Raw genomic sequence first — 25516 nt, forward strand, 5'->3', positions numbered from 1 at the left:
ATGGATTCCTGTTCTCTGCATTGTACTGCGGGTTTCGATCGGCCAATCTGTGTCGATCCTCTCTCCTTCTCAACTCAGGGGATTGATCCCTATCATCTCTACGTCTGCTGTTAACATAATCATCTCCCCCCCTCTCTCTTTCCCCCTCTCTCTCCCTGTTTCTCTCATGACGGGGGGACAAATCACGTACATAATGGCAATCATCACGACGATCAGAGCGCCCACGGCGGTCGTCATCACCGCTACCGTCAGAAAAACCACGATCACACTCAGTTGTCCGAACACGCCGGGCACCCTCCTTTCGATCCAAGCCACGTTTGCGAAACATTTCCCACAAACGAGCAGTGGTCTCACCATCAATGTCCTCCTTCCGCACACCATCGGCCATAAGACCAAAAAACATATCACGTCTAGTAAGTTTATTGTCACCAGGAGTACGAGTGTCAGGCCGGGATTGCCGTTCAGGTTTAAACCACTCACCCAACTCACCGAGTTGGCGTACCGATTCCAGCACCACAGATAACATGTTACCAGTCTGATTAATCAATAAAGTCATCATAACCTGCTTATAAGCAACAGGGGAAGAACGAATAATACGATTCCGCACAGAAGATGTCAAGAAACCATCAAGCAACCTGTCAGCAGTATTCAGAAAAATTGCCGTTTTCATCACCTCCTCTTTGAGACGTTGTGTAGCATCGCGCAAAGTATACCACGGTTTGTCATTCACAGGCCAATCAGATTCAGTAGGATATTTTTGATTACAACCCTCAGTCGCCAATTGAAGCAAAGAAATTTGACCACCAACATTAAAGTTACGAAAATGATCCTGTACAGTAGAATCCGAACTCAAGGAACAAAACTTCAAACTATCGCCAGCATCCAACATAATGCCAGCAGCGCCCAGTTCATAAAGGCGCACCATCCATGTGAGTAAGGTCTCACCAGCTCGCTGCCGAAATCTCTGTAAAATATCACTAATTTCTTGTTGAGTAAAATCCTCCAAAGAGTCTAAAGCAATACCATTCGGAGCACCGGGAGCCTGCTGCAACTTCCTCCGAAAAACCGAATGCACCGAGACCGCGGGACGAGCAGCACAAGGAGCTCGACCAGTACACGTAGAGGAACAATCAGTGTAAGAAGCATCGACCCCACTCGAAGGACGAACGCAATCATGGAGGGCACCATCAGAGGCGCAAGAAGCAGACTTACAATCACGGCCGGAGCGAGAGGACTCGCGCTTGGCAGACTCCTCACCCGAGGAAGGAGAATCACTCGAGTTCCAGATATTACCATCCCATTCATCAGGATTCCAATCCAGTCCGGCTTTCGCCACGACCAGACGCACCTTTCGCTTCGAAACCCGACCACGCCGATTTTTGTATTTATAACGAGCAATTCGCACAGCCGCCCTCTCGGCAATAGTTTGGTACGTCTCAAGTTTGTCAGCAAGCAACTTATTTTGACACCGTAACAAAGTATGAGCATTCTGAATCTCAACAAAATTCGCTTCCACATCCTTATGCACATTCTGTAACTTCAACAACCTCTCATGCAGGATCCTGTACGCGGACAGAACAATCCAACCCCTGCGCCCCAAAACGGGAAGTTCATCACCCTTAGATACCGGCGCCTTCTGTAAACAAGTAATCACATCAGCCGGTTCCGCCAGCTCCAAAAAAGAATTCCAATTCTCACTCAAACCAGTAGAATCAGCCCACTCACGGGCTAAGGCTTCATAAGGCGTTGAATCCCAACCGGGAATATCAACGGGCAACTTAAAAGTAGATTTCGACTTTCTAGAAAACATCTCGGAAAAGAAAGAGAAGAAAAAAAGAAAGAGAAGAAGAAAAGAAAAACTACACTCACACTTATATAGAAATAATATACAAACGAAACCACGCACGCACCGAAAGCAAACACGATACAACCACAACGCACACAGGTTTCGTAAACGGTTCGTGACGCCAAATGTTCTGCTTGGGTTTTCGGATCAGATAGAACCCGCTCATCAGAGCCTCACTAACCCAGCCAGAACGTTACCCCCTCCCTAGAACCTGTTTACAATAGTGCAACCACATATATCTACCACCTAAGGACAGGGGATTCCTACTATACATACCAAGACCTCTTATAATCGGCGGCCTCGCGATCCCACACGGATCCAGACCTCTCTGCCCATACGACAGTATCACAAGTGGCGGCCTCGCGATTCCACACGAATCCAGACCTCTCTACCCAGACGGCAGTCTCAGCACGATCGGCGGCCTCGCGATCCCATACGGATCCAGACCTCTCTGCCCATACGACAGTATCACAAGTGGCGGCCTCGCGATTCCACACGAATCCAGACCTCTCTACCTAGACGGCAGTCTCAGCACAATCGGCGGCCTCGCGATCCCATACGGATCCAGACCTCTCTGCCCATACGACAGTATCACAAGTGGCGGCCTCGCGATCCCACACGGATCCAGACCTCTCTACCCAGACGGCAGTCTCAGCACAATCGGCGGCCTCGCGATCCCATACGGATCCAGACCTCTCTGCCCATACGACAGTATCACAAGTGGCGGCCTCGCGATTCCACACGAATCCAGACCTCTCTACCCAGATGGCAGTCTCAGCACAATCGGCGGCCTCGCGATCCCATACGGATCCAGACCTCTCTGCCCATACGACAGTATCACAAGTGGCGGCCTCGCGATTCCACACGAATCCAGGCCTCTCTACCCAGACGGCAGTCTCAGCACAATCGGCGGCCTCGCGATCCCATACGGATCCAGACCTCTCTGCCCATACGACAGTATCACAAGTGGCGGCCTCGCGATCCCACACGGATCCAGACCTCTCTACCCAGACGGCAGTCTCAGCACAATCGGCGGCCTCGCGATCCCATACGGATCCAGACCTCTCTGCCCATACGACAGTATCACAAGTGGCGGCCTCGCGATTCCACACGAATCCAGACCTCTCTACCCAGACGGCAGTCTCAGCACAATCGGCGGCCTCGCGATCCCATACGAATCCAGACCTCTCTACCCAGACGGCAGTCTCAGCACAATCGGCGGCCTCGCGATCCCATACGGATCCAGACCTCTCTGCCCATACGACAGTATCACAAGTGGCGGCCTCGCGATTCCACACGAATCCAGACCTCTCTACCCAGACGGCAGTCTCAGCACAATCGGCGGCCTCGCGATCCCCTACGGATCCAGACCTCTCTGCCCATACGACAGTATCACAAGTGGCGGCCTCGCGATCCCACACGGATCCAGACCTCTCTACCTAGACGGCAGTCTCATGCGACAGTTCATCCTATGATCACCATATCATACAAAAAGGGAATCAGTCTCACTATTCATCAGATCACACAAGGATTGCCAGTTCGAGCATAGCCTGTTCTCAGGTTCGAGGGGCTCCTCTTTCCCCTATTCAGTTACCACTTACCTGATCAGGGTTAACATCTGTTCATGTAGCCGCAGCTAACTAGAAGAATAGGCTACCCTCTCATACAAGAACACACAGCACATGTTGGTTCACTACAAACTGGGTACTTTATTACTCATTACATACGCAATCACATAACATTACAATATAACACATAACCTGCAAAGGAAAGTGAAAGATTAAGTTGTACACTCTAATAAGAAAGGGTCGACATCACCTTAGTAGTATGTAGCCTGCACTCAGTGGTCATCTAGGTTCCCTTCTCGTCTGTGCCTCGGCTCGCCTGGAATCACCCTTCTCCGAGTCACTGGGACCTCTTCCTTATCGGCTACTCTCTCCTCTCTGGCTATTCTGCTAGGAGAGCATCTGTCTCTCAGTTCTTCTCCGCCTTCAAGATGGCGTCTGTCTTCCCTGGAATAAGTAGTAGCTTTACTGCTAACGGCTAGATGCCGCCTACGGACTGAACATGTAACTGCCTCAGACTTTCACTAATATAGAGGTGCGTTTCCTCATGGAAAATTCCGGCCTGTAACCTGCCACCCACCAAATTCTCGTACCTCCCCGTACCAAGGACACGTTCCCAGCCGGCCGGCCTGATGTAGTGTCTTCGGCATGAAGAAAAATACAATCCTTCGATAAGGGCCGGCCTGAACCGGTTCTCTCCAAGCGAATAACACCTCATAACTAAAACATTACGTTTGACCTAGAAGCATCCCAAGCTGCCGGAGCAGAAAGAAAGATGGAGTCTCTCCCGTTTGAGGCCTACCAGGCCTGAATTCAGCACAGCTCCGTGAAATACCCTCACTACAGGACAGGTTATCCCTAATACTAACGAATCTATCCCCTAGGCTATGTGTGCGAGCCCTGATCTATGGGGAAGAGCACAGAATCATGTCGAAGTGCCTAGTAAATAGGCTCCATTCACTACTCTAACCCTTAGACTTGAATGGTAAGAGACTGAAGTCACATTTAATCATCTTTTCCTCACAAGAAGGCCGGGAAAATCGAGCAGAACACATGGTTGAAGATGTCTTTCCCAAGATGTAGAAATAGGAAAGGTAACCGAATGGTGAAAAACATTCAGTCTAAGCCTTGTTAAAAGAGATTTCTCATAATCAGTAATGTTAAAAGTCAGGTAGGGCTGAATTGAAAGAGTCGTTTGGGTCAGTAAGGAGTATTGAACTGTGGGTTTGTGGGCTTCGCTAGTTAACCTCAGGGATTCAAGCTGAGCGAGGCACAACTTTTTAAATTGCTTCCTAGGAATTTCAGCAATTTTCGAGGGGGAAAGATAATACTGGATCATGCCCAGATCACCTAAGAATCTCTTTACATAAGCAATCCATCTGACCTTATGTACTCTATCCAAGGCCATACAGTCTTTTATGAACCCTTGGGTAAAGGTAGTGTCTATAGAGGTCCAAATGCGGTGCCATAGTAACAAAGGTTGGATCCTTATTAGATCTGCTACAAAGGGCAATCCTACTTCTAAATGGCATACATAGGTTGAGGTAGACCGCGGGACTGCAAGAAGAAATCTTAGGAATCTGTTTTCCACCCTTTGGACCTCGTCAATCATAGCGTAGCCCCACACACCCGCCCCATAAATTACGCTACCGATGCATTTTGCCTTGTAAATTTCCAGGAGTTCAACAGTGGGTCGTCTACCTAATTTGCTCGCGAAATTGACCAAAGCGGCAGTTGTTCTTGCAAAAGTGAGTTTTCTAGACTCAATGGCACTCTTCCAGGAGCATGTTTGATTGAAAACAATACCCAAGTATGGGTACGTGTTAGTACTCTCTATTTTTTGGTGATCTACAGAAATAGACATTTTGTTCTTTTTCGATGACCCGAGGGACATTATAAATGTTTTTTTAATGTTAATCCTCAGGTCCAAGTTCTCCATAAATGAATGGTATTTCGTGAGGGAACGCTGCAGTTCAAGCTGGGTACGCGCCAGAACTACAGCGTCATCCGCGTAGAGTAGGGCCGGTATGGGACGATTGTTTATGGTGGGGAGGTCCTTTGCCCCGGATAACATGGCTTTCTCCAAGCCGTTTGTGTATAAGTTGAATAAAAATGGGTCCAGGACGCATCCCTGTCTAACACCGCGCTCTACTCTAAACGGTTTTGTCACCTCACCCCCCAAGCCATATCTCACGCGGGTTGTAGCATCTGAGTACAGTCCGCGCAGGAAAAGTATTAGGGGCTCCTCTATTCCCATATTCTCTAGGATGATCCACAGTTTGGTGTGGTTGACACAGTCAAATGCTGCGGAGAGGTCCACATATGCCAAGTAGAGGGCCCCTCCTTTAGCACTAACATATTTGTCTATCATCAAGGAGAGGTTAAGGGCTTGCTCTGTAGTACCCAAGCCGTTGCGAAAGCCATACTGAAGATCAGAAAGAACTTTATTATCCAGTGCCCATTGCTGCAAGCGCTCTAGGATAATACGACCGGCCACTTTCCCGAGTGAGCCTAATAAAGAAATAGATCGGTAGCAGGATGGCAAGTGACGGTCCCCCTTTTTAAAGATGGGGACAAGAATTGATTTAGTCCAGGAATCAATGGGGCCTACTGCACAAGAAGCTTGTAAAACCCTCGTTAAAATTGGAAGCCATAAGTCCATCATGAATTTAAAAAAGTCAATTGGGACCCCGTCGGGGCCCGGGGCTTTACCATTTTTGCTAGCTTTTAAGGCTTGTTCCACCTCCTCATATGGAATATTAATTGACAGAGGGAAATTCGGGGTATATGATCTGGAAAGTGTTAAAGGGCCAGCAGTTGAGGGAAGGCTGAATATCCGCTCAAAATATCCAAGCCAAGTTTGTTCGTCTATTGCAACCTCAACTGTTGGTTTTGGCGCAGAATCAGTTAGAAAAGGGGATTTCACAACCTTCCAGAAGGCAGCGGTGTCCCCAAGAATTGATGTTTTATGTAATTGATCCAGGAGTTCTTTCTTTAGGTTATTTTTCCTATGCCTTAAAGCTTGTTTATATTTAATTCTGGAGGCTGCAATTTCCTTGCTGTACCTTGCCTTATTTTGGAGGACAGTTTTTAAATTCTTGTGCGCCTTGGAACAACAAGAATCGAACCATCCCTTAGGTTTTCCATTTTTTTTCTTTACTAATAGGGCATCCTTTATTGCAATCAATAGAGTTGCAAAGTTATCCATGATTCCCTCGTTAGAAATGTCTGGATCAAGACATTTGTTGATCACTGGACCCAGTTTTTTGACTAAAGATATTGAAATAGCCATGGGTTCAACCTTTTCCCATCTTAGTGAGTATCCGTTCAGTCTATCTAAGGTTAGATTATTTTGGGCTAAAGTTCCCTCAATATTAAACCTCTCTCGAGATTTTTAAAACAAGACTAATAGGATAATGATCGCTAATGGCGATATCGTGTGTTTTGCAGTTAAAGAGATCTTTACCTGCTGCCATCGAGAGAAATATAAAATCAATGGTGGATGGCCTGCCTCTTCCATTAAAAGTTGGTAACACGGGTGTGGGTGGATTCAACAAATTATTAGCTAGTGTAAGATCTGTTCCACTCAATATCTCATTCAAGAGATATCCAGTGGAGGTGTGCGCGAAGTGAGGTATTGGATCATCATTGTCATCCACTATGCCGCACACTATATTATCACTATGAGTACAAAGATTTTGATTAAAATCCCCACCCCATATTAGAACTAACTCCTTGTGGGTTTTTTAAAGTATTTCTTGAAAGTGACCATGTAATTCCTTAGTTACATTCGCCAAATCGGAAGCAGAAAGATTATTATAAAAATTCACTAGAACTAAGGCTTTACAGGTATTCCAATGAAGAAGAAGAATTTGGAAATTTGCTTTCAGCGCTATTGGGACTATTGATGTAAAACGGAGGGTGTTAGAAACAAAAATAGTCAGGCCCCCCTTGGCCCTGCCAGAGGGAGATGGTAAAGCTGGGGAAAAATATGTTTTGAAGCCCTGGAGATGTATTTCAGTGGAAGCCCAAGTTTCCTGAAAGCAGAGGATATCAAAATCCTGAATGAAAGTAAGGTCGTTCAAAACCTTTGAACGGAGGCCAGCAACGTTCCAAAATAAAATATTAAGCAGTGAGATATCTTTATGGGTCACTCCGTCAGGAAGCAGTCTTGACGAATCAACCTGATTAAGAGACTGAACAATGGGTGAAGAAAGGGACCCAGATGTTTCAAAGCCCTCAAGAAGATGGTCCGACTCTACACTAACGGGAAGTGGATTACACATGGGCATAGCTGACAAGCCATCTGATTTAAGTCAATCCACTCTCTCCAGATCAGAAAGTTGATCATAATGATTGAAAGTCGGAATATTATAACATAGTCTGGGGGCCTCATTTCTAGCCAGAGCTGTTAAATCACGAAAGTGTATGTCTGATAGGTGGGAAAAAGGTTGGGGATAGAAGAAAGTCAGATCCCTAACATGAATCTTGGTATTGGCACTAGATGGAAAAAAATTACAGATATGGTGGATCACTCGCCTATCCCTGAAGTTTATTACGATACAATCTCCTGAGATATCCTTTGGCCTGTGGCCCACCCAACTTAACCTTCTTGCGAATAGGATTTCTCCGGACATAGAAATGGGTAATGGTCTATTCGTATTCAACCAATGAGCAACTTTATTTCTTAGCTCAGAAAAAGTTTCTAATTTGCCCTGTAATAGCTCTGGTACCCCAACTAGGACAACAGTGTAAGGAGTTGATTGTGGGGGTAAATCAATATGTGAGAGAGACTGCAACGGGGTTGGTTGTGTGGAACGGTCCCTAGAGGGACCTAGGGTATGAGTGGTATTTGTTACACGGCTTACGGGCTCAGCGTCCCTGCATGGGGCAGCTGCCCCTGTTGTCCTGGGTTCGGAAATCCCCAAGGGAGCTGATAAAATGTTAGTGGGCGGGATGGACAATACCGGAGTGGTAGAGCGAGTTGGTGTTGGTCTTTTTTTACCAGAATGTGAATCAATTTTTTGTTTATCCTTGGGGTGTAGGTTAGTTTCCGCTTGGCCAGAACTAATATTAAAAGTGTGCATTATTTTTTCCATATTGTCCATTTTTTCCCCTAAACATTTTACCCTTTCCATGAGTGGAGACATTAAGGACTTCATAAGATGTTCAATTCTTTCCAATAAATTCTCATTTGAAAAGTGGGAAGGAGCTGGGATAGGTAACTGATCAGGAATATTTACGTGCAAGCCATTATCCTGGGACGGTTTAGCTGCACTCAAGGTTACATTTTTGGTTGCTTTTTTCCCTCTCGTGGCGGGGGATTTCGGGGTTACCTTTTTATATTTGTTATCGCCAGTGGCGCTTTTCCGAATTGTAGCAGGCTTTGCCTTTTTTATATTAAGCCCATCCCTAGTGGGATTTTTTAGAATGGACCTGGTTTTTTGCCCTCTTGTTATCACCCTCGGAGTATGAGGTAGTGGAGTTACCGGGGGGGTTGACCCCAAGGAAGAATTTATGGGTAAATCACAAAATGAAGTTAGGGAAACAGCTCCTGAATGGGGAAGAAAGTCCGTAGGCAAGTCATTGGAAAAAATGGTAGGGGACTGAGATAATCTGGGTGGATCTGGGGTTACGGCTGGGGGGTCAATAGCAGTGATAGATAAAGCAGGCTGGGTGGTGGAGATGGGGTGGGGTCCCGGTAAAGCCACAAACGACGGAGCTAGGATCGAATCTTGAGAATTAACAGTTACAAACAAAATGTTGGCAGCTTGTGGGGGAAGAAAACTACCAGCAGGTAAGGAAAGGCGGCGTTCAGTGTTTTCGATTGCATTGGCCACCACCCCTATCGTCTTCTGTAGCATGCGTTCAATAGCGGTCAGACTAGGTAAGGGTTTAGTTGCAGGCCCAGTATGATTTTTTACGAGTGTATTGCCAGAATGGTTTCTCCTACTCATGTTTTCACTGTTACAAACAGACAGAGCACGGGAAACAGTAAGCGGAAAAATAAACTAGCCAATATGGGTGGCCCAACCCGACCAGTCCGGCCACTAACGGCCACAAACGGTCCCGCCCTTGTCCCGGGCTTCTCCCGGCGCGCGGCCGCGCAGCGGGAGTGGCAGTCAGTTAAATGTCTGGGGCGGGAAGAGGATGCAGCTGATTCAGGTTACGGGGCTGCTGGTCCTCGCAGTCCCGACCTCAGCGTCAAACCGCCAGCAGCTTTCAGAAGGGTCCTTGAGTCACACACAGTAAAACTGGAGATTCAATAAAAAAGGCAGGCTTCCAAAGAGTGCACAAGACTCCCACGGCGAACGGCACCCATCAACAATCACCCTGAAGCACCCCGAAGCAAAGGAGGACGCACGCAGGAGGACGCCGCAGCAGCAGTCCTGCAATCCTGCAGCTCCACAGCTCCACCGCTCACCGCAGCATGTGAAGCATGAAGAGCGTCTCCCTCGCGATGCACCTGGAAGTGCTGGGGCGCTGGGGCACTGGGCGCCAGCCACGAAGAAAAGACAGGCAGCTCCTGCAGCGATGGGCAGGCTTTTCTAGGCAGGTTCTCCACAGCACATCGCTCCCCGCAGGCCTTCCGCGGCTCCTGCCTGCCGTCGTACAGCTTTTCGCGGCACCCCCTGCGGCTCCAGCCGCGTTCACACTTCGTTTTCAGTTCTCCCCTGCTGGGCACTGAGACCGGAGCCGGCAAGAGAGGCCCTCAGGTGAGGCGTGCGAGCCCGTCAGCTGGTCACTCACCTCGCTCATTCACCGCTGAGGCAATGGATTCAAATTCAATGACTGTGACATGACATCACGTGGCCGAGTGTAACAGTGAGTTAGTCTTAACAAGCATTTGCAATGTAATAGGTCTCGCATTGATACTTCTTTAGTTGTAAACACTGGAAAAGGACACTTAGATTAAGTTGAACGAGTCGCACAGTAAAAAGGTGCGTCCGCAATTGTTGAGTTGAAGCCCTGCGTGCTGCGCTGCTGAAGTTAAAACATAAGATTATGCACGGCTGAAAAAAAAAAAAAAAAGTATGCCGTGCTGCTTTAAAAAATATATATATTATGTTGTGTACAGTCTTAACATCAAGTTAAGTGAGCCGCAAACAGAGAAAGAGTGACGTGCTTGGGCTTCTGTTAGATGCAGGCAATTGAAGTAGGCAATGTGAGCACTGCAGCAGGAAGCGGAAACGGAAGCCAAAGTCTCAAATAGGAGGAACGCTAGTCACCCCAGCTGCAGGCACTGAAAAAGGACACTTAGATTAAGTTGGTCAAGCTACGCAGAAGAAAGGCGTGGCCGCTATTGTTGAAGTTGAAGCAAGGCGTACTGCGCTACTAAAATTAAAACATAAGATTATGCATGGCTGAAAAAAAAACTGGTGTGGCGTGCCACACTGCTTTTAAAAAAAACAAGGCGTGCCATGCTGCTTTAAAAAAAGTGTGGTGTGCCGCGCTGCTTTGAAAAAGAAATATTATGTTGTGTGCAGTTTCAACATCAAGTTCTGCGAGTCGCACATAAGAAAGGTTTTGTCGCCACTATTGCAGCTAAAGCCCAAAAGCATAAGATAAAGTTAGGCATGCATCACGCTTGATAAAAGAAAAAGCATCTGCTGTAGAGCGTGTCCTGCAGCGAAAGTCATCTCAGAAAATAGTGCTCACAGACTGTTATTAAGACATACCGAGTAACAACACATGTAATGGAACAGTCCTCGCGGGAGATTACAAGAGGAGAAAAGGAGGTACTTAGGAGGGACTACTAAGCCTACTAACAATCAAAAGCCGCCATTTACAAATGCCAGAAACAGGAGCCAATTGAAAAGATGGGTGGTAAAATGGGCGGAGCTTAAAGTCCATACCTGTTCCAACAGACAGCACAAGCCCTGCCTAAGCAGACCTAAAACTGACCTATGGCTACCCGCCGGCACGGTGTGAGCGGCAGACTTGAATTAGTTGCTCAGCGTTAGAAGAGCGTCCGGACGCCGCTTTTCGCTCAGAGCATTTGTTTACTGACTCAGTGCTTCATGCCGTAATGAGGAGAGTCTGCTGCAGTGCAGTCCGGCAGCACTGAGCTCAGCAGTCCGACATCAATCAGAATGCGTGTCACAGCGAGGAGCAATGGTGGACTTGACTCCTGGAGGTCCGCGCCCTGCCGTCAGACTGGCACTGCAGCTGATAACAAACAGTAAGGGTCAATACTGGTCCTTCAATTCTCAATTAACGTGGGTGCTGATTTATGTTACCTCCGCCTCAGATGAGGTCGGAGAGCGCTGGTATTTCTCTTTTCCACATGATGGCGGCAAAGCACTGTAATTCAAACCTAAAGGCAATAAGAGTGTACTGTGGCATCGAAGAGCCACAGAAACCCCTGTTTTCCTGTAAATGATCCTCTTAGAATGTATAATTTTCTTATAGAAGCAAAGGGATCATGATCTTGGAGGAAAGTGAACAATATTTATTCCAGTTGTCGCTTTCACGCTGCCCAAATCGCTCCAAATTTTCTCGGGAGTGCTGCACCTGGGTTATTGAACGCGAGTATCTTGTGTCTGGATTCTAAATATTATGACGAAAAAGGAGTTTTAGTTTATTTTTGAGTGTTTTATTCGGTTCAGTTTTCAGTATGCTCTCGTTACAACTGAACTGGCAGTGTGTTTCGAATCAAACTCGGCGATTAGCGCGCCCAACAGTCAAACTGAAATACTTCGTGATTCCATCTGCTTATCCCCGGCCAGTTCTTCGGGCCTCGCGTATGCAAAACGCAACAAGCCTCACCCTTCCCAGTCACAGTTCTTATTACATGTTGAATACTCATCTGCGTTACAGATTAGCCCTCTTACACAGCGTTTCACTTTCGTAGCACTCGATTATAAGTGTTATCATCGCAAACAGGATGGTTTTCGTTTCATATACTGTAGAAGGAAAAGATGCATCGCAGCAGTAGGGACACTAACCCTCCGACCTATTGCAGGCACAATATGGCGATTGGATAGGTAATCTTTTGGGATACAGAGTCCACACCAGAGAACTGTGGACCTAATCAGCATGATACGGTCTTATTCACAGAAGAGTCACAGTGCATGCGCTTGCCACGGGGCTTTGAGTGTAACCTGCAGGGCGCAAGTTAGCTCAGTGGCTCGTGCACATGACGGAAGGATCTGCTTGTAACCTGCAGGCCATTACTTTGTAATCCATTGCTATGGTTAAGTGCAAATAAACAATGCAGGGTGTCCCCCGTTTTGTATGAATATTGATGATTAGTTTATTAAACGCCTGGACTTACAAGTAAACTATACATTAAGGTGCATTGAGAGGCCATTATATCTGTGTCTGTATTTATGTATGCTGTGGCACTTTTATAGGGCAAACCTAGCTGGGCAGCAACGGAGCTCTGCGCAGGGGGCGTGAGCTCAAGAGAGTGATTCTTGTTACAAAAGGCCTTGACTGACCAAAAGACAGCAGCAGGGCAGCATGTTCTGAGGCCATTTCTTAGGTCATTCCTTTGAGGACGCTTTAGCTTCACCTTTTCTTAAAGCTTCTTTTCTTTGTCGCTGATCGAGTAGAAGTTTCAAGCCCGTTTGTGTTTCTTCCTGTTCATAGTTAACATTTGAATTATAAGCCGGAAAATATTTCACGTTTTTGCCTGTCTCCCATTACTTAATCATAAAAGAGTTGGTAGAGTGTGTGCGTTCCCCCATGACCGGATTGGACTTTGTCACCCTGGCATTTCCCGGTGGGCTGGGAGCGACTTCAGGAGTTTAATGTATAGCACAGAGGTGTTCCTTCGGAATCACTTTGCAAGTAGCGATAATTGCTCACGTGGGGGCAGAATGTGCACATCCTAAAACCAATGTACGGTAGAAGTAATGGAACATAAGGCGAATATCCACGGTCCACGCATTTAGCAAACCATGAAGTGAATATATTATTTTTTCACGGCAATGCACAATATATGCACATCTATACCACATCAAGTGAGGAAACGGCGCAGAGCAAGTGAACGGTGAAGAAGTGACTAGATCATTTAAAACCAAGCTTGGCATGTTTAAAGTCTGTTCTGGCTGTAGATGATCGGTATTCACAGAAGCAAGGTCCACTTCACTCTAAGTGCGCCTTATATATCCTGTTAATCACAGGCCTACACAATAGTTTTGTAACTGTTTCGATTCCTCCCAACAACCAAATCACATGGGATCTTTATTAGGACAAAAGCGAGGGTAAGACCCTCTGTCCAAAGTGCCACGACTCATTCCGCACATGCACAATCTGGAATATGGGCTCAGGAGGTGGGATGGAACTCATGCATAGGCTCACAAATTATAGTGCACATTTAGACCCCTTACATCACGCTTTCAAGATGGGTTGAGTTCAAACCAGGGTGGAATGTACAATTCTAAAGTGCTTTTACATCCATTTTTTCAGAAACACTGATTGGGGAAGAGCCCCCTATCCATGGAGTGGGTCCGGCTCACTTGACAAGTGTCTGGCATGCTGCAGTGTGGGGCTAATTGGAGCATATTTGCCGGGGCTGGTTTTGCTTTACAGTCCGGCCTTCATTCTTCTGGAAATCTGTATGAGTGCAGGAGGTGGTGACCAGCTGATGGGATGAGGCCTATTTTCCAAGGTCATTGCATCGCCTCATGAGTCCTGCGCAGATCCTGGAAAATGAAAGCCAATGAAAAGAAAAGTGCAAAGTATGAGATATTTAGTTCTAATAATATCACAGAGCAAATTACTGAACGGGAGGTATACTCTAGTGAAACATGCACACGGAGAAACCACTCCCCAGTTTTTGGGGGTAGTCTCTGTGAAATTAAACCAAATGCTGAGTGGACTCAGGCAACATAGTGGCCCGCGTGGCATTCAAACAGTGAACGCACCTTTGGAAGAAAGATCCCACCCATTCGGCGCAGTCCTGTAGCTGAAGTGGGCAGACCCGCACTGGACGTCTGGCAGGCTGCTCGCCTCTCTAAATAATACCCTTAGTTACTCAGCCTCTGTTTTGGAGCATTGGTTTCTAAATACACTTTTTAAACTAACTTGTGGTAGTTTGTGAAATCACTCGATCATTGTGTCCCTCAGATTCTAAATCTATGTAGGGCAGCATAAGTGTGATGTGATGCATGCAATATATATCTCAAAGATTTATTTTTTGTAAACTGAATTTGAGGCATGCGATAGTGTTCCCTATACAGCACATAAAGCTTTAGGCTTCTCATAATAACGTTCTCAGTGTACAGTCCACTGCTCCTGAGATCAGTTCAAACATCTATACACTACAAAAAATAGAAATTCATTTTGTAGTTTGTCTTTTAGCAGTGTGCACAGAGATAATCTTTTTAGGTTTCGCCTACACTGTTTTTGAAATCTTTTGTATTTAATATAAAAATTTAAAGGGGTTTACGCCCCGCCTCCATACTTTCCTTGCTTTTCATTGGTTCCTGTACTTGACACTTACTTTTCCTTCATTTCTATTTGCTGTAGCACACTTTTCCTCCATTTACCAATGCATGTTCCTTGTGTTATCTTATCAGTTTCCCTTCGCGAAGTACTGTTTTCATCCACTATTGTGGATTTTTTTTTTAAGGGTTTGCATGCAGAGCACGCGTTTACTTTCATCTGAGCACACAGCTCTTCTAATGTGTAGTCCTCTATCTGTTTCTGTTGGGTCGCTTCGTTTTGTTGGCTCCTTATTAGTAGCTTTCTGCTCAGCCTGACTTTAATATGGCTGCGTCTCAGGACATTGCCTTGTTCTTGTTTTCAGTGTTGCCTTCTGATCCTTCACCGGTGACTGTTTCTTGTGGCCATTCAACCCACAGTCCTTTGCAGTGCATTATTTCAGGTAGTTCACCATGAGTTTGTGTGCGTGCAGTTTTAGACCATGGATCGTACTAATGCTGTTCACCATGGACTTTCTTGCCTTCGGCCCATCACTTGTTACTTCATTCACCGAAGTGATGTCTGTTGCACCTGTCTTCCTCATCTGCTCCAGTCAGACAAGAGTACATTCTATCTCAAAATGTTTGCTTTTTCTGGTCTGTTCCTTCTACGAATATATTTAAAGCCATGCCTTTGTCCCCCTCTTGTTGAGTCAGTTCCTATAGTCTTCAGCGGGATCTTTTCGTTTATACTTATGCCCCTTTCACCCTTTTTAGGTCTCACATAGGCAGCGCATGCGCTGCCTCTCCGAGGCATGAAGTAATCTGTATATGGGGTGAAAGTCCGCCTATTGCCCGGTTCTTTCTCTGGCTGCTTGCCATTTGTTCAATGTTAGCACAGCTCCTGTTAGCTGGCTTTTTACTGGCTTTTGATCTGTAACTGACTTCCGTCTAGTCCGGAAATAGTGGTCCCTAATTACTGTTTTTGTTCGCCCGATTGCCCTTTTTTTTTTTTGTCTCCGCATTTTTGCCTGATGTAAACATGGCAGCATGTGCAAGGCTGCATCAGGAGCTGGTGTGCACGAGGGGTGGACAACACATGCTGCTTGTTACTGTTTTATATAGTGTTAACTCGACCGGAAGGCATGAGTGCGCATTACCCAAGCACCACTTGCATTACAAACGGGTGCATTAATTTTTAGGCACGGGGAGAGAAGTGATTCGTTCAGAAACACAGAATGCTTGAACTAGGTTTCCCAGCTTCAAAGTCGGCCAGATCGCACTTTTTTTTTTTTTTTTTGCTTGGCATTTTTGCCTGATGTAAGCATGGCAGCGCCTCCAGGCGCATGCACAAGGCTGATCGTCACCATAATCCCGTCCGGCCCCTGCAGACCTTATATGCTCATTATTTATAGCGCAGTCATCGACCAATGAAAGCATGGTGCGTGTGTCGAGCTCTCAGCTGCTGGACCTCAATCTACACCTATTGTAATGTAAAGGATTTATTATAGAGATTAAGCATGTCTGGGCATTAAGGATATTCATTACAGTTGCCATGCTCTCTTCTTAAGTTTCGTTCCTCTTCTGTCTTTTTTTTTTTTTTCTCTGTGGATGCGAGCCGTCACTTTCGTTTTGCTGTCTGAAGTGAGCAAGCCTGGCTCTCCCGGCCTCCAGCTTTCTCCTTCACTCCTCCGATGGCTCCATGGGGTGAAATGGGGGTGCTCATCTTCTCCTGATGGGCTGTTCTTGTTCCTGCTGTTCTGAGGGTCGTACTGTTCTCTCATGTTGTTCCTGTGACCCTACTCATTTACCCGCATCAAATCCAGTCAAAGTCCTAAGCGGAGCGGATAGGAGCTGAACATGTCCCTAGCGCCCCCCTTCTAGGGGCGCTGCTGCTGCCGGCAGCTGCCCTCCCCGTAGGTAAGGGCTGCGCTCGAGGGTGCTGAGGAATAAGGGGCGCACTGCAGAGATTAGTCCACAGCTCCAAATGTGTATCTCTGTGCCCTCCCAGCACATACCAGTCCCCTTATACTATGCTTAGACCGGTATACAGCTCATGCACTACCCCCACACCATCTTTTGGTCTCTGCTCAGTCGTTCCTGCACCCCGTCTAATGCCACTGCCCCTCCCCGTGTGTTGTAACTGTTCATCTGCTGACAGGATAATCTGACATGCTCTAACCTCCCGTCTTCTCTCACTTAAAGGCGTCCATGCTCGCATTCTCATTCCCACTTGTATCTTGGTTTCTGCATAGCATTTCGTCTGCACCTTTTTTTTCTCTCCCCTCTCAGCTTCTTCTGTCCCAAAATCTAGCTCATGTATTGTTTTAACCTTAATGTCATTACTCCACTTCTCAATGTTGCAGTACTCAGCTGTACCGCTCCTATATCCCTTTCTATTGATCTTCCCGTTTCACCACTTCCGTTGTCTTCACTCCCCTCCTTGTTGGGTGACAAAATTTGTAAATGAATATACTAGACATTTTAATGTTTGTCTTGCCGAAGAACAAACACATTTGTTGTGTACGGCACTATGAAATTTGGATATTTTGTGAACGCTTAGATGCCCCCACTGTGTTGTTTTAACATGTTGCATGCATCTGTTCTTGTCCACATCAGTTAGTCATTTTATTCTCAGGGGCCTAACGCAGGCCGTGTGGGGGCCCACAGCCCTCACGGTCCCCCTTTCTACCCAAGGGTATGAGTAGCTTTGGGGGCGCTCGCCACATTCTGCAGAGGAGGGCATCCTGTTTCGTTAAGATACTGTTTGTCCTGTTTTCCTCTTTTTCTCTTCTATCACTCATCTTCTATAATAGTTTATTCCGCCCCCCTTCGGTGCGTGCTTTTAGTGTTGTATTTGTGTACTCATCAGGCACCAACTAAACCACCAACTGATGGGGGCAGTTCTCGTTTACATTAATAACACAACGCGATAAGACTTTTGTTGTTACTGTTCATTTTTTAAGCGTAGAGCGGCGCCCACTTGTTACACATTGTTTCCAGATGTCTTGTGAGATGACAAATAAAAAGCGCGAGACTTGAGGCTGTCATCTTAAGGTCAGGCCGGCCCAATGGCCAGAGAAAGTCCACTTCAGGCATCTAATCCCCTCTCTACCGCTGCGGTCCCCCCCGCGCTTTCTTTCCTCTGTCACAGAGACTTTTTTTCCCCTCTTTGCATATTATTTGAAGTTACTTTAATTTTATGGAAACCGGGAGTTTTGGAGGCGTCGGAGGAAAAACACAACTTGATGCGTTCTTTTTGTAGTGCCCTGAAGCAGACTTCTTGTGGAGGCTACCGTGCCATCTTGTGCATTTGTTGCCCCCCTTTTTGCTGCCCCCCCCCCCCTTTTTGCTGCCCCCCCTTGCTTCCGCTCTCAGCCTCGATTGCTGCCTCCCTTACTTTTTGGTGCTACCTGCCATTCTCTCTCATTATTTTCCATTCCGCTGCTGTCTCTCATGCTCTGTTGGTCTGTCTCATTATTGTGTGTCACTCTCTCTTCCTGCCTCCTTCATTCTCCGTCTCTGCCTGCCTCCCTTATTCTCTGTTACCGTCTGCCTAATGCCCCGTCACTGTCTCATTCACTTTCTTTTATTTATCCACTTTAAGAGGGCATAGTTACACTGCTGGTGTGTCCCCGCGCTAGTAGCCAACAAGCATTTGCAATGCAGTAGGTCTCGCATTTGCAAGAGTTTGAGCTATTGGCATTGTAAATGACAATGCCTTTTCTTTATGCGTTTGAAAAGTCAAGGTAGTACTGCAGGCAGTGCTAATTCAGGAACAAGGAAAACAGCAGCAGCTCAGGAACAAGGAATAACTAAAGCTCAGGAAACACTGGTTATACTTACTGGATTTTTGATGTTTTGGTATTTTGTTCATAAAAATATAAGCTAATTTTCTACACTGGTGTGGAGTCGTTTGTGGTATTTTCACTCTGTTACTGTTTGAAGTGTTGCACAAATACTTTACACATTGCCTCTTGAATTAAGCTTTCCTGCTGTGTGCCAAGCCACCAGAGGGTGAGCACATGTAAATTTATAGTGTGTATCTGATTTAAGCTGACTGAGATTGTGGTTTCTGCTTGGAAAGGTTGCATACCTTTGCCAACCAGAAACCAATTTTTAACACACCCTCAGTCTACAACTTCCTACTCTACGGTATGACACACTAGTCCACTGTACAGCTCGCCACTCCACTCTACAACATTTGACTCCATTATATGAGACACTATGCCACTACACTAAATAACACTTTTCCACACTGTATGATATGCTACTCCACTTTACCTTTCTCCACTCTATTCCACTTTACAATGCTCCACTCTACGACAATAGACTTTACAACACTCTTCTCCACTATACTGTACGACACTCCACATAACACTGCATTCAGTGACACTGGACTCTTTGATTTGAAAAACATTTAAAAAAAGAAAGTTTTACATTCAAATTTAATCAAAAAACCAAAGATTAAATGTTAGTTATAGTTAGGAAACCGTTTTTTCCCTATACAAACCAAACTTAAACTTCTGAAACTTTCAAAATTCTGAAGTTATAGCTTTCATTTACAATGTAAACACCACCTTCAAATTATTATAAGTAGCGCACCTCGTTACACACTCTTTTCAGCTAGTTAACCAAACACTAACTATAAGTCGCCACTCTGTTTGTATATGTTTAAATGTCAAATTAACTATAATTTATATATGGATTTTAAAATTGGATAATTGTAGGTATTCTAACATTGTTTCCTGTAGAGTGTTATTTGTAAGTCCCTGCTGCCATTATTTTCTATGGTAGTGGATTGTATTACCTTTGAGTTGCCACTTGTGGTGCTTGACTTACTCCAAAGTTGGGTTGGAGTACATTTACAACTGTTTTGAGATCTTTTTGGTTTTAGAAACTTTGGAAGTGCAGTTTGTGAATAACAATGTGCTTACTCATGTGTGGGTGATTTTGGTATTGTTTTATTTTGCATGTTTCTCCTTAAACGTCTTCTTCCCCCTCAGTAAATGCTCCCTTTAAAAAGTGGAAGTATTCCCCATTTGCAGCCACTAAACCCTGTCCCTCACATATTTACTACTAAAACATAGACCTATGTGTGCAGAGAAAAGATAGGCGAGGCGGAGATCTCCGGGCATAGGTTTGTGAAATGCATTTTTATGTATGTGAGTAGTACTACTGAGGTACCATTACATGTCCTTCAAAATGCAGTTTGTGAATAAGGCTCATTGCCTTAAATTACATAGAGAAACAATGATTCACAATCTAGGAACAGTTTAAGCATTGACTAGTGATGTTTGATTATAACTGTTTCTGCTGTTGTGTGCAGCCCTTATTTCTACAGTGCTGTTTCTGAAATGGAAAAGCAACATAAGAACATTTAACTTGATTAATAGGAATTAGAGGAGCATTCTGTTCGAACAGAGCACAGTAGCTTGGGCCACATACGAAGGGAGTTGTTTTCATAGCAGTGGCGGCGGTCGCCAGTCTAAAGTAGTAGGGCGGCCACGGGGTTGGGGAGGGGGGGGGAAGTCATAATAAAAAGCACCAAAAAAAGACTTGCCTGCTTCTTTTTTCTGCTCCCGCTGATGGCTGCCTCACTGCTCCTCTTGTCAGGCTGTAAGGGGATGGACCCTCAGGACACAGTCTCCACACCCAATTCAGAAGCTGCTTTTATAGCATGAGAGCAGTGCCAAGGTTGGTCTGAATGGCCTAGTTTGCTGCTCAGACAGTGCATTGGAGCCTATGGCTTTTCTCCAACTCAGCTGTGTAACACAGCTGTGTTAGAGAAACATAACCTGGCACGTGTGTTTGGCTGGCCAGGATGGCCGTCCAAACACACATGTGCACTTATAAGTGCACAATACTACTCCTCCCTGACATGCCTGGCCCGGCCCCACCCTATACTTATTACGGGGCTCAGACAGCATAAATAAAATTATAATAACATTGTGTTATTAGCGTTTTATCATCTGCTGGCATGAGGTGTGGGGCGATGCTTATCTGCCATACGGAGGAGCCACTCCTGTTTAGTAGCAGTGGTTATTTGTTGCCACTTACAATAATTTCCTTTTGTTCCCCTAAAGCATGTTTCAACTTTGTAGTGTCCATAAATAAAAGATAGCAGGATTTTGGCTGGCATCCATCCCTCTATCATCTCTAAGACGGTGAGTGATGAAAAGAAGGGATCTGTGTGCCAGCGATGCTTCATTTTGACATACCCAGGCCAATGTGAATTATTACAGCTGACTTGGCCACAGGTCAGTTGTGAGTAATAACGTGTTTGTAAAACGAAAATAAAGGCCAGACATTTATATGTTTATTACAGTGCCCCATGTATATGTGATCAGATATGGATGTTGCTCTGCACTGCAGGGGCAAGTGCCTCCCTGCCATGTACCATTCATAAGGCATTAGACTAACGCATTTCAGTGTGGTGGTTCGCATCACTGCATTGAAATGCAACATTGTGCATTTATGGTGTCTCAGCTGTCAAGCTGGAGCGCAGTTAGTGCTCTGTCAAATAGCCAGGCTGCAGCGCTGGGTTCGTGCTGCTTGCTGCAGGATTTTTTGGGCGGCTGGCTCAGCTTGCGACTGGGCATGCTGAGAGGTTACAATATAACAAGAAAGTTCATTCACCGCTGCGGCAATGGATTCAAATTCAATGTCTGTGACATGACATCACGTGGCCGAGTGTAACAGTGAGTCAGTCTTAACAAGCCTTTGCAATGTTATAGGTATCGCATTGATACTTCTTTAGTTGTAAACACTGGAGAAGGATACTTAGATTAAGTTTAACGAGTCACACAGTAAAAAGGTGCTGCCGCAATTGTTGATGTTGAAGCCCTGCGTGCTGCGCTGCTGAAGGTAAAACATAAGATTATGCGCGGCTGAAAAAAAATAAAGTAAAGTGTGCCGTGCTGCTTTTTAAAAAAGCGCAGTGTGCCACACTGCTTTAAAAAATATATATTATGTTGTGTACAGTCTTAACATCAATGTAAGTGAGCCGCAAACAGAGAAAGAGTGACGTGCTTGGACTTCTGTTAGATGCAGGCAACTGAAGTAGGCAATGTGAGCACTGCAGCAGGAAGCGGAAACAGAAGCCAAAGTCTCAAATAGGAGGGACACTAATCACCCCAGCTGCAGTTAGAGGACACATCCCCAGCTGTAAGCACTGAACAAGCATTTACAATGCAATGGTCTCGGCATTGTTAAAGTTAGAGCTACTGGCATTTTCATGAAATTATTTTTGTTTTTAAAACATTTAAAGAAACAGCATTGGTATTTACAATGTCAATAGCTTAATCACTCTCAAATACGAGACATATTGCATTTGCACCCACACACAGAGCCACACACACCAATCCACCCACACACACAGAGCCACTCACATAGCCACCGACACACACACAGAGTTACCCACACAGAGAAAGCCACCACGCATAGAGCCACCTACAAAAAAAGCCACCCACACAGAGCCTCCCACACGCACACAGAGCCTCCCACACGCACACAGAGCCTCCCACACGCACACAGAGCCTCCCACACGCACACAGAGCCTCCCACACGCACACAGAGCCTCCCACACGCACACAGAGCCTCCCACACGCACACAGAGCCTCCCACACGCACACAGAGCCACCCACATGCACACAGAGCCACCCACATGCACACAGAGCCACCCAAATGCACACAGAGCCACCCACACACACACAGAGCCACCCACACACACACAGAGCCACCCACACATACACACACAGCCATCTGCGCTCCCTCAGCCGGCTTGTGAGTGTAATGTCCCATGTGCTTGTGCTGGTGGTCACTAGGATAAGCTAGTCCCCATTGTTTGGTTTGCTGCGCGCGTTAATGACAGCTTTGCGGTAATTGTTCATTATATGTAAGACATCAGGCCAATCTGAGCTGTTAGCCGAGACCTAAAAAACAGCTAAACGTTATATATCACTTGTAAGGCATCTCCGGACAGATTTTACACCTTCTGATGGAGTAGGGATGGAGTAGGGATCATTCAAAGATTTCTTACCTCCACACAAGGAGCACCTGTCAATTTTGCTGAAAGAAGAGAAAAAGCAGGAGGAAAAGGCACTTCCTGCAAAATAATGCAAGAATGTGTAGGACTTGGAATAAAGCCAAAAAAGCATGTTTTAGCCCAAAAAAACTAGAAGGCAGCACTTTGTGGATCCTCCTGACAGAAACAAAATGCCTCACTGACCCTTCCCTGCATGGTGGATAGTCTGGATGACTCTGGAGTTCCTTAACCCCTTGCATGCCCGCCCCTTTCCCCGCCCTGTGCCGCGCTTTGCCTTAGTGGGTGGGGTTCATGACGAGCTGGACTCGTCATGGGCACAGCGCCACCGCAGCCCATGACGAGTCCAGCTCGTCATGGGCACTGAAGGGGTTAAAGGGGCAGTGTAGTAAATTGTGGGGATTTACAAACGTAGGTCGTTCAGTGATGTTTTCAAACAAATGTATTTACGTTAATTAAAAGGTGTTTCTTTGTTTTATTTACTTTTCCCCTGTTAAATGCTTTACAAAAACTTAATAAACAGATATTTAAAAAAGATAACCTAGTTATTATACAAGAAGAAAAGGACATATATAGACATACACACCCACGTATCCATTAAAGAGAAGATAGAAGCAACGAAGCTCCTCGAAATGGACTGGAAAACTACAATTTGTAGAAGTATCAAAAAGATCACTGAGTGTTGAAAACTATTTTTGTTCAGGATAGATTTAGCAAATGTGCCGCCTGCCCGCTTGTTTAATCACACTGATATCTGGCCCATGTTTCCATCCAAACAGGTTCCTCAAACATTGGGAAGTGGTCGGCATTTGGAAGAAGACAGTGTACTATTCACGTAGTCCCTGGCCAGCTCTACTCCTCCATCATCGGTCAATGCTCCAGAGGCAACATTCGGGTTAGCAGGTAGGCATCGGAGTAACTAATACTTTAAGACTGCCCACACGTGACTTGAGTATACTCTCGGAATATTGGATAGCTATGAAAACGGAGCAGGTGTTGCTCGTTTTCATTATTTCCTTTCTGTGTCGCAGCGTGTAAACAAACAAAACAAGCATTTACAATGCAATGGTCCTGACAGAAACAAAATGCCTCACTGACCCTTCCCTGCATGGTGGATAGTCTGGATGACTCTGGAGTTCCTTAAAGGGGCAGTGTAGTAAATTGTGGGGATTTACAAAAGGAGGTTGTTAAGTGATGTTTTCAAACCTTCGAGCCGAGACCTAAAAAGCTGCCTCTACCCGGGAAGTGGCATTTTCCGAGTGATGTGCAAGGGCTGCTGCCTCTGCCCGACTGTGCTGCTGTCACGTGTGCATGCCGGGGCCACTCCTCTACTGCTGAGCCTGGCTGTTCTGTACCAACCCTCGCCTGTGTGGAAGTGACCACTGCACCGGTTGGTGGCTGTTCTTTACTCATCCCGTGAGTCTGTTGGAAAGACTTCACAGCTGCTGGCTTTATTGTACTTTTCTGAGTAGTCAGTGCGCCGGCGAAATCGGAAATTTTATTTTCAGGTCATTTACCTCAAAATGCAAAAACATTGAAGTACAAAAAAAAGGAGAGATAAGGAGATACATATAAAAGTTAAGTATTAAAGTCCTGGGGTATGAGTAACTGTTAGAAATTCATAAGGGTAAGTAAAATGGGGCAAAGCTAAAACGAGAATCTTAGACGAGTATTGGCAAAGCCAATAGGTTTCGTCTTTGTGACCTATTTGCTTTGCCAATAGCTTTCGGGCACGTTGAACGGTATCCGTGATGCTGTGGAGCATGGCTAAACTACAAGAAAAAAGCCGTAGACGCGGCCACCCGAGTAAATTTGTAAATGCTGATGCGCACGCGAACAATACGATACAGGTGTGGTTTTGTTGCTATAGTTTTCTAAGCGCGCAGGGGAGCGAAAGCTACACGGGGGGGAATAGGGCAAAGCAACATGCAAGAGAGAGGGGGGAGACCAAAGCAACACAGAAGGAGACGAGAAAGTAAAAGGGTGGGAGGGCTGGAGTGGATACGAAACCAACAGGGTGGAAGGCACAGTCTCTAATTGGGAGCAGTAGTGGAACCTACCACGTGCACACACAACTTAACGACACAGCACTCTTGAGTGGTGGTACGTGCACTGGCAACGAGCGGCGAGCGCAACTTTACTTACGGATATCCAAGAGATCTGATCATATCTGGCTGGTAAAGCGAACAATACGATACAGGTGTGGTTTTGTTGCTATAGTTTTCTAAGCGTGCAGGGGAGCGAAAGCTACACGGGGGGGAATAGGGCAAAGCAACATGCAAGAGAGAGGGGGAGACCAAAGCAACACAGAAGGAGACGAGAAAGTAAAAGGGTGGGAGGGCTGGAGTGGATACGAAACCAACAGGGTGGAGGGCACAGTCTCTAATTGGGAGCAGTAGGGGAGCCTACCACGTGCACACACAACTTAACGACACAGCACTCTTGAGTGGTGGTACGTGCACTGGCAACCAGCGGCGAGCGCATCTTTACTTACGGATATCCCAGAGATCTGATCATATCTGGCTGGTAAAAGAGGGCGGTCTTGGCCAACACAATTGTTAAACGAGAGGAGCACCGAGGGAGCCGAGAGCAGGGGGAGTGGTGGACGGGGATGACGCACCACCGCCTTTCTCCGAGGTCAAGCAGAAATGCCTCGGAGAAACGCAGTGGCGTTTTCGGATTCGGGGGC

The 25516-nt window shown here is 46.1% G+C and overlaps 1 long non-coding RNA gene across 1 annotated transcript in view; it reads left to right on the forward strand.

The window, feature by feature from the left end:
• The first annotated feature begins 11280 nt into the window (after positions 1 to 11280).
• Positions 11281 to 25516, forward strand: part of LOC146776073 (uncharacterized) — a 38973-nt gene continuing 24737 nt past the window's right edge. The window contains exons 1-2 of the long non-coding RNA XR_014971904.1: positions 11281 to 11593; positions 23607 to 23730. This is a non-coding gene — a long non-coding RNA (uncharacterized LOC146776073). The remainder of the gene's footprint in view (positions 11594 to 23606; positions 23731 to 25516) is intronic.

The sequence above is a fragment of the Triturus cristatus genome, chromosome 12 (assembly GCF_964204655.1).
Source record: "Triturus cristatus chromosome 12, aTriCri1.1, whole genome shotgun sequence".
In the NCBI taxonomy this organism is placed as follows: Eukaryota; Metazoa; Chordata; class Amphibia; order Caudata; family Salamandridae; genus Triturus; species Triturus cristatus.